The sequence below is a fragment of the Podarcis pityusensis genome (genome assembly GCF_964106645.2).
Source record: "Podarcis pityusensis genome assembly, chromosome: 3".
Taxonomy (NCBI): domain Eukaryota; kingdom Metazoa; phylum Chordata; class Lepidosauria; order Squamata; family Lacertidae; genus Podarcis; species Podarcis pityusensis.
This window is the reverse complement of record NC_138026.1, coordinates 13,581,873-13,592,954: the sequence shown is the minus strand read 5'-3', so window position 1 is coordinate 13,592,954 and position 11,082 is coordinate 13,581,873.

The following is an 11,082-nucleotide window of genomic DNA, read 5'->3' as shown; positions in this document are numbered from 1 at the left end:
GTGTAGGGAATAGAATGTCTCCCCTGCTCATGCAATGAAATTATCCTCCATCAAAAATCACTTTGATGGTGTTGCATTCAGAATGTTTACCAAACATTTTTCAAAAGGGCTCCTGAGGGGTTTTTCCCAGTTATGGAAAAGTTGGTTTTCTTCTTCAGCAAGCTACCGACCAGTGCAGGCTAGTTTATTAGGACAACTGGGGCATGGCCTTCTCCTTAACAGGGTGTCCTAAGGAATAGTGGGACATTCTGGGGTCAAATCAGAAACTGGGACACCTTCTCTAAATCTGGAATGCCCCTGGAAAATAGGGACACTTGGAGGGTCTGCAGTCCCAAGCTGCACCCACTTTCCACGCCCCTTTCCTTGCACATGAGTAGCCACAGCTTCTCAGGAAACTGTCAAGACACCCCCATCTCTTTTGTAATAAGGCCATATGAACCTACCCGGACCCTGAAATCATCTTCTGAGGCCCTTCTTCGTGTGCCTCCTCCTCAAGAGGTCCTGAGGGTGGCAACATGAGAATGGGCCTTCTCTGCAGTGGCTCCCCGTCTGTAGAATGCTCTCCCCAGGGAAGTTCACCTGGCACCTTCATTATATACCTTTAGGCACCTTTATGTTGATCTTTTCTGTGAACTGCCCTGAGACCTCCAGGTATAGGGTGGTAAAGTAAAGGTAAAGGTACCCCTGACCATTAGGTCCAGTTGTGACCGACTCTGGGGTTACGGCGTTCATCTCGCTTTATCGGCCGAGGGAGCCGGCGTACAGCTTCCGGGCCATGTGGCCAGCATGACTAAGCTGCTTCTGGCGAACCAGAGCAGCACATGGAAACGCCGTTTACCTTCTCGCCGGAGCGGTACCTATTTATCTACTTGCACTTTGACGTGCTTTCAAACTGCTAGGTTGGCAGGAGCAGGGACCAAGCAACGGGAGCTCACTCCGTCACGGGGATTCGAATCGCCGACCTTCTAATCAGCAAGTCCCAGGCTCTGTGGTTTAAACCACCGCGCCACCCACATCCTATAGGGTGCTATATAAGTGCAATAAAGAAGAAGAAGAAGAAGAAGAAAAGAAGAAGAAGAAGAAGAAGAAGAGGAAGAAGAAGACCGCCTCCTGCCATTTAACTCTGCTTGCTTGTGTGAGTAGTACAGACATTTGCCTTCTGTCAGCCTATTAGTTCCTGTCATTTTCCCAGCTTGATTGTCTTCAGAGCATCAGTGCTACCACAGAGAAGTCCCTGCAGTTCCAAACATAAAGTCCCCTTTTTGGGGAGCGGCACATCTGGAATGTTGAGAAAATGCACAAGCTTAGAGAAAACAATGGTTGCCATGTGGAGGTGTGCTCATTCACAAAATGGCTGCTGTGATGGGAGTGGCCAAGCATGAAACACCCTTTTCACAGAAGGATGAGGGTTAAATAATATTTCCTAAGAACCTGAGTGCACATCCAAGATGGCCGAGTCTCTCAAAAACAGCGCCAAAGACCTGCAAATTGCCCCCTGCAATGTTTGGTGGTGGAAACTCTGCATTTCCAGGTAGGCAAAAAATGAGCCCTCCCACTGAAGTTAGTGGGACATGTTTCTGTGTAGACCTAAACAGGATTGTTCTGTCTGTCTTATTTTTGCTCACTCGCATCTACACATCCTCTCACTATTCTTCAGGGACAGCAAAACCAGCTCACTCAAGGATACACTTTTAAGGGATTCCCAGGTTGAATAATGCATGTGCTGCAAATCTTACATTCTAGGAAAGTATCAGTCAATCTTTCGGAACATTGGTAGATTAACGAAGACTTTGAAATGAATATTTCAAATGAATATTTCAAAGTGAGCACAATACTCTTTCCCCTTATTTGAAAAGTGAAATGTAATTGAAAGATTCAATTAAAAGGAAGTTATTTTTTTTAATTTTTATTATGCCAGGGGTGTGTGAGTGAGAAATTGTATATAAATGTGTGTGTGAGAGAGAGAATGGAAGAGATACGAGCAGTGTTACTAAATTGCCTCTTCTCCTATGTCCTGATTCTAATGAACATTTTGATACTGTCTTATTAATTCTTTTGCGATCAAATTGCAGTAAGGAGATGATCCAAGAAGACCCACAATAACAAAATGCAGAAAGATTTATAAATTATGAGTCCTGGCACTTCACATGGAGGCCTGTCGAAAATGCAATTAGGCTTGAATTGAGAATCAAAAGTATTTTCACATGTTAACACAGCTGTGAAGACTGTTTGCAGTGAAACAGCTGGTTTCAAGTTTCATCCTGATCTTGAAACAACCCTCTTTTCTTCATATTGAGAGCAGGAGTTTCAGTATCTTGGATTGATGGATTTGTATTTGTTAAACCAGACTAATTTCTTTTGACAATGATACTCATCACCCAAGTTGTGTGTGGGTGTTTTCTAAACACACTTACTTCAGTCTTACCCAAGTTATGTGTGGGTGTTTTTTAAACACACTTACCACTTTACCACCTTCTCTCTTATGTGATGCATCCCACTGATTCATGTTGATAACTAGGCTTATGATAATAGCTTTTATTGTACTTTACAGTTAATCCAATTTCCTGATCCAATTCACTAACCCTTCCCCAACCTGGTGCCCTACAGACGATGTTGGATAACAATTCCCTTTATTCCTGACCATTGACCATACTGGCTGGGGCTGATGGGAACCTCTAACAGGACCCAGAGTGTACCCAGTTGGAGGAAACTGAGTAATCAGAATAGCAGAAGCCTGCGGAAGTGGCACTCCAGATTTACCCTAAAATTCCAAACTTCAGAAAGAACCATCTGCCAACTACAGATAATACAAATCTAATAAATACATAATAAATAAATACATAAATACATAAATACATAAATTAGGAATGCCTATTGAATTCTTCCCACCCTAATTCCTTCCAGGATTTTGAAGTATGGAAGCCTTGTTTCCAGAACCACAGTGCTGCAATACTGAGTCATTAGGCGCTCAGTTTAATTTCCTAGACTTCATTCAAACTACCATGCTCATTCAGCATGAAAAAGATCACTTTGCACCTTTTTGTTTCTTATAGGAGGCCAAATGTATGCCAGCACAGGATATCAGGGACTGGCTGGACACTGAAGAGAAGGCAGGTTGGAGACTGAAATGCATGCCTCTTCCTAACTTGTAAATGTACTACTTTTGACAATAAAGTATGTTTCCAAGCACAATTCCAAGTATTTGTGCTGATCTTAAAGCCCTAAACGGCCTCGGTCCAGTATACCTGAAGGAGCATCTCCACCCCCATCATTCAGCCCGGACACTTCAAGGGCCTTCTGGTGGTTCTCTCACTGCAAGAAGTGAGGTTGCAGGGAACCAGGCAGAGGGCCTTCTGGGTAGTGGCGCCCACCCTGTGGAACCCCCTCCAATCAGATGTCAAGGAAATAAACAACAATCTGTCTTTTAGAAGACATCTGAAGGCAGCCCTGTTTAGGGAAGTTTTTAATGACTGATGTTTTAATGTATTTTTAATCTCCTGTTGGAAGCCACCCAGAGTAGCTGAGGAAACTCTGTCAGATGGGTGGGGTATAATAAATTGTTGTTGTTGTTGTTGTTGTTGTTGTTGTTGTTGTTGTTGTTATAAAGTAGGGTTGCCATTTGTCTAGACATAGCCAGGATTCGTTTGTTGAAAAAAGCTTAACAACTTTGGCCCAAAGGAAAGGAATCTTAATGTGGTTGCATGATGGCACAAATATTCCTTTGGTGCAGAACTAATAATAAAATAATTTTATTTTTTATACCCTGCCCATCTGGCTGGGTCTCCCCAGCCACTCTACATAGAACTACTCCAGACTTAAGGCCTCAGACCTTACTCCCAGATAAGTGGCTAGAGGACTACAGCCTTAATCAAAATGCACATGTGCTGGACATGCACTGGCAGCCCATTCAAAGATCAAGAAGCAAACTGAAAACCAGGGATGGAGCATCCGTTTTGTTGCTTGAGCAAAATGGGAATGTGCCACCCTGCTACTGGCAACACCCCAGTCCCCTTGCATTGCATGGCAGTGCCCATGAAACATGGGCAGTGGTGCCATCTTCCAGTGAGAGCCTGCAAAATTTTGATGAAAACTGGTGCTGTTGCCACCACGGCTTCTCCAGATGCAGCAGGGTGGGCGAGATGCTTGAGGTGGTCGCCTTACCTAGCCTCATGGGCAGGCCAGACCTGCTGAAAACTGTGGCACACTCACATGTGCCAATTCCAAAATTCAAGGCAGGGACATCTGGAAGTCCAAGCCCACAGAGTAATGGGAATGGAATGAAGAAAACCCCTGCACTCCTATATTGGCATTCCTACTCCCCCATCTTACTCCAGTCATTGTTTCATGCTAAATAACAACAACATATCCTCCAACATTTCCCTGATGAAAATAGGGACATCCTATTCCACAACAACAACAACAACAATTTTATTTATACTCTGCCCATCTGACTGGGTTGCTCCAGGCACTCTGGGTGGCTTACAACATATATAAAAACATAATAAAACATTAAATTTTTTAAAAAAACTTCCCTAAAAAAGGTTGCCTTCAGATGTCTTCTAAAGGTTGTATAGTTACAAATCTCCTTGGCTTGGGAGTTGCATAACTCCATACCCTCTCTGATGAAAATAGGGATGTCCTAAAGAAAAGTGGGGCATTCTGGGATAAAATCAGAAACTGGGACGGCTTCTGTAAATCTTGGACTGTCCCTGGAAAGTAGGGACACTTGGAGGGTTTGTTGTTGTTGTTGTTGTTGTTGTTGTTGTTGTATTTGTACCCTGCCTATCTGACTGGGTTGCCCCAGCTACTCTGGGTGGATTCCAACAGATATAAAAACATAATAAAATGTCACACATTAAAACTTTCCCTATACAGGGCTGCCTTCAGATGTCTTGTATAGTTGTTGTCTAGTTGCTTATCTCTATGACATCTGATGGGAAGGTATTCCACAGGGTGGGCACCACTACCAAGAAAGCCCTCTGCCTGGTTCCCTGTAACCTCACTACTTGCGATGTGGAAACTGCCTGAGGCCCTCAGAGCTGGATCTCAGTGTCCAGGCTGAACAGCAGGGGTGGAGACACTCCTTCAGGTATGCAAGGCCGAGGCTGTTTAGGGCTCTAAAGGTCAGCACCAACACTTTGAATTGTGCTTGGAAACGTATATAACATGTCGGTATCCCCGATCCCCAGCCTGCCTCCAGCTATTGCTTCATGCTACAGATGCAGAAAGGAAGTGTTAATCTGATCCATCACAGTTAGCAGCCCTAAAAATGCACCTCTCCTGAAAGCCATGCTAATCTCAGAGGAACATTAGATGTTTCTGTTACAGTCCGACACTGAAAAGGGCCTGTTTTTCTCCTTTCAAAGGACTCAGAGCGACAGTAGGTTTGTTGTGTCCTGCAATGCACAGGAGAATAGATATGAATTACCAGGAATCCAGGAGGGCAACTTCTTGCGCACAGTGATTTATTTACTTATTTGTGCAGTGGATTTCCATCAGTCCACAAAACTAAAAGATATATCCCCAGCATTTCAGGGGCCAGTGGAAACAATAGCGGCCATAAAAATCTTCGGTGACTTCCCCTCGCTCGCTCGCTCATTCAACCCTTTCTTTTGGAAGAAGTTGCCCCCCACGTAAGCAGAAGCGAGAGAAGGGAAATTCACAAGAGAAAGCGGCAAGTGACAGCTTACGCAAAAGAACTGAAAATGAGCAGAAGGGGAGATAAAAGGGACGGCGAGAGAATGAGATTGCACAATGACATATTCTCCTATAAAACCACCTAATTCTCCTATTTGGTATTCATCACTGTCAGGAGCCATTGTGGGACCTGAATGAGGGCTTTATATTTAGCCTCATTATCAGCTCAATGATAGAGGGCAGACCATGCAAATGAAGTTCAGGACCATAGATATGTTGTTAAAATGATGCAATTTGTCAGCATTTAGATAAACAAATGAGGGGCAAGCTGTGTCTGTGAAATGACCCATGGAGCACTCGTGGAATATTTTCTTTCCACTTGTTCACCAAAATATCTTCAGGGCTTCTGGCTTCTTAGGGATGTTTTTGTTTGGGCAAGTAAAACAACAACAGGAACACCTTTCTCCTTAAAAGAAAAACACCAAACTCCAAAACTAGCATTTTAAATTATGTTCGTGGGTGGGATCCAGAGCACCACTGGTGGTGTATTGCCTGTGCATTTGAATTTTTCAATTATCCCTTCCGGGGGCAGCCCCCTAAAGCTTCCCAGATCCTATACATAGTTGGAGCCATTTAGAACTTCATCCCACAAGATGTGAGGGTCTATCACGGGAAATGAATATTGCCCCTCCTGCTTTCTACTTGTGTGTGGGAGAATCTGGGTGCCACCTCCCTCAAACAAGATGGCGGCAGCTCTCACTTTCTCTCTCCATTATTTTGTTGTAATTGAGCTTCATATGAGAAGTTCTTCTCTCCAGGTTCTTATGGGGTTCCTCCCTCCAATACTTATCCCATATTCCAGACCTTTGTAGGTTCTGAGAAGACCTTTTTAGGTTCTAAGAAGAAGTCTGATTTCAGAATCCTGATTCTCGGTTGAGCAAATTTCATTGCACCATAAGGACTGTATTCCTTTTTCTGCCTCCCAATACCTCCATGTTGTTGTGGTGGTGCTGGTTGTCATCTCCTTCTCAAAGCTATTTTTCCAGTAATTTTTGTTTTATGGCTTACATTCACCTGATCTCTTTAACATACCCTCCAACTGTATTGTCTAACTGACACATTATGTATTTATTCCATTACTTGTGCTATTTGTATGAATTGGTATATATCTTCTGCATTCACCAGTAGAAAAACGTCTTAGCTAAGTCCTACTGAAATTAATGGGCTATGGCTTAGCATCTCAGTGATCTTCCATCCAGATTTCCAAACAGTTCTATACTGACTCAAGCACCAGTAATTCTGCAATGTTTGGTGTGTCAGGCCACTGACTGTATCCTACTTGTAAGCAAGGTTTCCTCAATTGTGCAAAAAATACTTTTAAATAATATTACCAATAACAACAATAATATGTTTTATATGTATGGATTTGACTGGTACTATTTTGATATTAGATCTAAACATGTGCTAATCTGAAATTCAGACAACGGTAGCACTGGGGAGCTAGATTTGGAAAATGTAAAAAAGAGGAGGGGGGCAGAGCAAATTGCCCTTTGGGTGTTAGAGAAAAATGGATTTTGAAGTTATAGATTCCTAAACTTGTCTTGGGAACTGCCCCAGGCCACCGGACCCCCCAGAAGTGACAAGCTCACGATGTCTGTCTATCTTTCCATAAGGATCTATTGTTTTGTTACAAGGAAAAATAAATGTACCTATCTTTATCTGGCAAATTTTGGAAGGTCTGCTATTAACGTCTCCAGCTCCTTTGCCTCACGCACAGCTGAAGTGACTTGAACATGCTTAAAGACATGAACAAAGACCATTGAGTCAATTCTCTAGTTTCTTAAAGGGCTTTTAATGATGCCTTGAAAACCCGAACACCTTAGAAATCTAACTGAATGAATTGTAACACTCTCTGAAAAGCAAGATTAGGCTACAATAGGGTCTCAGTCAACTCTAGAAGCAGGCCTGCCTGAAAGCAGGCCTTCCTAGGATTATAAACAGCTGTTGAGCTACCTAATTCTTTCACAGCTCCCCCCCGCGTAGCTGGAAACTATGGCGGCATGGGATGGCCATCCATCTCAATCATTTTGTACAAAGCAGAGTCACTAAAGTCTCATTTGCAAGCCCTTTCTGTTTCTTGGCCAGCGTGCAGTCTTTTCTGCTCATTTGAGGAGAATTATGTGGGCTTAATTAAGTGTAGTAGCTTATTGGTAGCACAGCACCCGATCAAAGAGAGGTGCAGATGCGGGTGTCAAATGATGGGGCATCGCTGCTGTGAGGGAGACAAACCCGGGTGAGAAAACTATTCTGCGTCACCCAAAAGGAGTTATTTGGGACTCAATTATCCCATTCATTGTGACTGTGGAGCACCAGATGGTTACAATGCAAAAGAGCTTTCCATGACCATAACATTACTCCGAACACTTTTTCTTCTTCTCCAGTTCACCATACAACAATTAGTTCCTTATTGGGTGTTTTGTTGAAATGAAGAAGCGGGGGCAAGGGAGGGGTAGGTTTGGGCTTCATGAACAGATTTAGTGCATCTAGGGACAAAAAAAAGGAAGGCAGGGCGACGAATCAAAAGAAGAGATTGCAGCATGCCTCTGTTGTTTCGAAGGGGCCTTGGAGTAAGTGGCCTCACAGCTTATCTGGAATCAGACCCCCTCCACAATGTGGGAGATGCAAAGTGTTTCTAATCTGACCGGCTGCTGTGCCGTCTGCCAAGACGTTTCCACCCAGCTGAGCAAGGTTCCTTCCCCCTATTTAATTCATTGAGTTGTCCTCAATAAAAATTAATTCCTTCTCATCAGCAGCATTCAAGCACACAGTGGGAACAAAACCAAATGAGCTCGTGAATATAGTGCTGGTCATTAAGCGGAGGCACCCAACTCCATCATGTTTTTTTGTTCTTCTTGTCCCCCTTGGGACTTGCGAAGACCTCACCATCCAACGAAAAGGGAAAATGCTCATTGATATCCACAAGAAGGGCAGAGTTTCAACGGGGAAAAATGAGCAGCAGGTTTTTTTAAATAAAAAAAATATGAATGGGAGTAAATCCTTCTATACAGATCCTGTCCACAAAGTACAAGCTGTGAACTCCTGCCATGCTTGTGACCTGGGGCCTCCGGCTTATCCCATCCTGTCCGAAGCGTTCTGTGAAGCTTAAGACTAGTTTGCGCTCATCCGCCAAAGTTATCCCCATTTGGAGTATATTCTAAACATTTTGTTACTTCAGCCTCTGGTGTATTCCCAATTGGTGTTTGCACTTATGCATTTCTTTTGGAAGCCAGAAACAATCTGTTTGCTTTAAGATTCCCACATTGTGCCCATATGGCACCCCATTTTCATATTTGTATCATCCTTCCCTCACCTCTTTTCTTTTCTCTTCTCTTCTCTTCTCTTCTCTTCTCTTCTCTTCTCTTCTCTTCTCTTCTTTTTATACCATATTCAGCTGAACTGATGAGAAATGCCCATGATATGAGACTCAGGACAACTACTTTATCAATTCTGTCCTGTGTTGTGCTGTCCTCTCACAGCCAAAGGTAAAGTTATATGCTATCACTTTATAACTGATCAATTCATCTTGTGACTCCTACGATGCAATGGCCAGCTATATTAATAGTCCTAAAGTTAGAAATGGAAGCATTTCTAATTCTAGTTTCACTGGGTCCAAAACCAAAGCCAGAATGGAAATACAGTGGTACCTCGGGTTACATACATTTCAGGTTACATATGTTTCAGGTTACAGACTCCGCTAACCCAGAAATAGTACCTCAGGTTAAGAACTTTGCTTCAGGATGAGAACAGAAATTATGCTCTGGCGGCGCGGTGGCAGCAGGAGGCCCCATTAGCTAAAGTGGTGCTTCAGGTTAAGAACAGTTTCAGGTTAAGAATGGACCTCCGGAACGAATTAAGTACTTAACCTGAGGTACCACTGTATGGGGAACCGCCCCACCTGGAGCATAGATTCTCTGCAGCTTTTGAAAACAGTCCTTTTAACTTGTTTCACAAAGCCTTCCTTTAAGAGAATGGGATTTTTAGAATAGGAAAAAATATGATTGAAAGAATGATGGCTACCACCGACCAAAGCAATAGTTGAGTTATAGATTATACTCATCTGACATACCCAGTTCTGCCTATCTTGGATTTCCCCTGATTCAGAGTGTTTTTAAAATATCATTACGATTCTCAAGTCATTGGGCAGATGGGGGCTTCTCCCTTTGACTACTATAACCATGAGCAAGGCATGGTGCTTACAGAGGTAAGGAGAAGTAATTCTTATTTCATTTTAAAAAGCTATTCATTAAAAGTAGATGAGGCTTTGAACTTAAAAAGAAGCAAATACGATAAAGTGAAGGAAAAGGAACCCTGATCTCTGTCAGCTTTTATGTTTGATGTTGACTAGAACAAAAAACAATGGAATAATAGAATTGTAGAGTCATGTAGTCCAAACCCCTGCAACAAAGAAATCTTTGCCCAACGTGGGGTTCAAACCCATGACCCTGACATTAAGAGCCTCATACTGTACCGGCTGAGCTATCCCAGAACACGAGCTCATATGCACTAAAATTCAGGCACTAAATTTCTGCTGGCTACCAAGAAATCACTGATGGTTCATTCATTTCTTTGAAACTCCACCTGGAAATTTGCTGACCACTCTTGCAATGAAGGCTGGCTGAAAGCCAAACCATACCTGTTGTTATGGTGAAAATTGTTTGTTGAACATACTGATGGTATAGATAATAATATATTTATGACTTTCCCATTCAAAACAACAGTACAGCTCTGATGGCGTCTGCTTGAAACCTGATTGTGTGGTTCCAAAGGCTGGCAGCCACATCCTATATTGGGGTTAGCCAAATAAAACTATATTTTGGTTTAAGTGCAGCTAGCTTTGAGGAAATGATGGTTAGGCTATTTGGGCCAGAGTTTATGTTGACTTTAAAACTGCAGCAGCCATGAGACAGAGCTCCTACCCCCAGCTTCAAAACAAAACAAAACAAAAGCTTTTCCAAGCAACATCTGCAGTAAGTTTTCAAGAAGTTAAGAAATGCAGAACACAATTCTGATTGTGACACTTGGGCTCTTATTGATCTCTCTGGGGCATTTAGCTTTCAAGTTCCTACTGCTTCTGCTATTTCTGTTACTTAACATTGATATTAAATACTCCTGCAGCCACTAACATCTTTTGCTAGTTACAACATGTTGAGCTGCCTAACACCAAGTAAGAACTTTGGCCCATAGGGATGGGTGAATATGTCAATTTTTGTTTATCTCTGTTTCTCATTTCTCCACTCTTAAGTTCAGTTCTTCAAATTTCCATATAAGTTTGTGATATATCTATACAGCTATATCTATCCTCATGAAAATTCATTTTACTGCAAATTTCTCCTAATTTTTTGTATGCCTAACATTCACATTTTTGCAAAAGCAATTGCAAAGCCA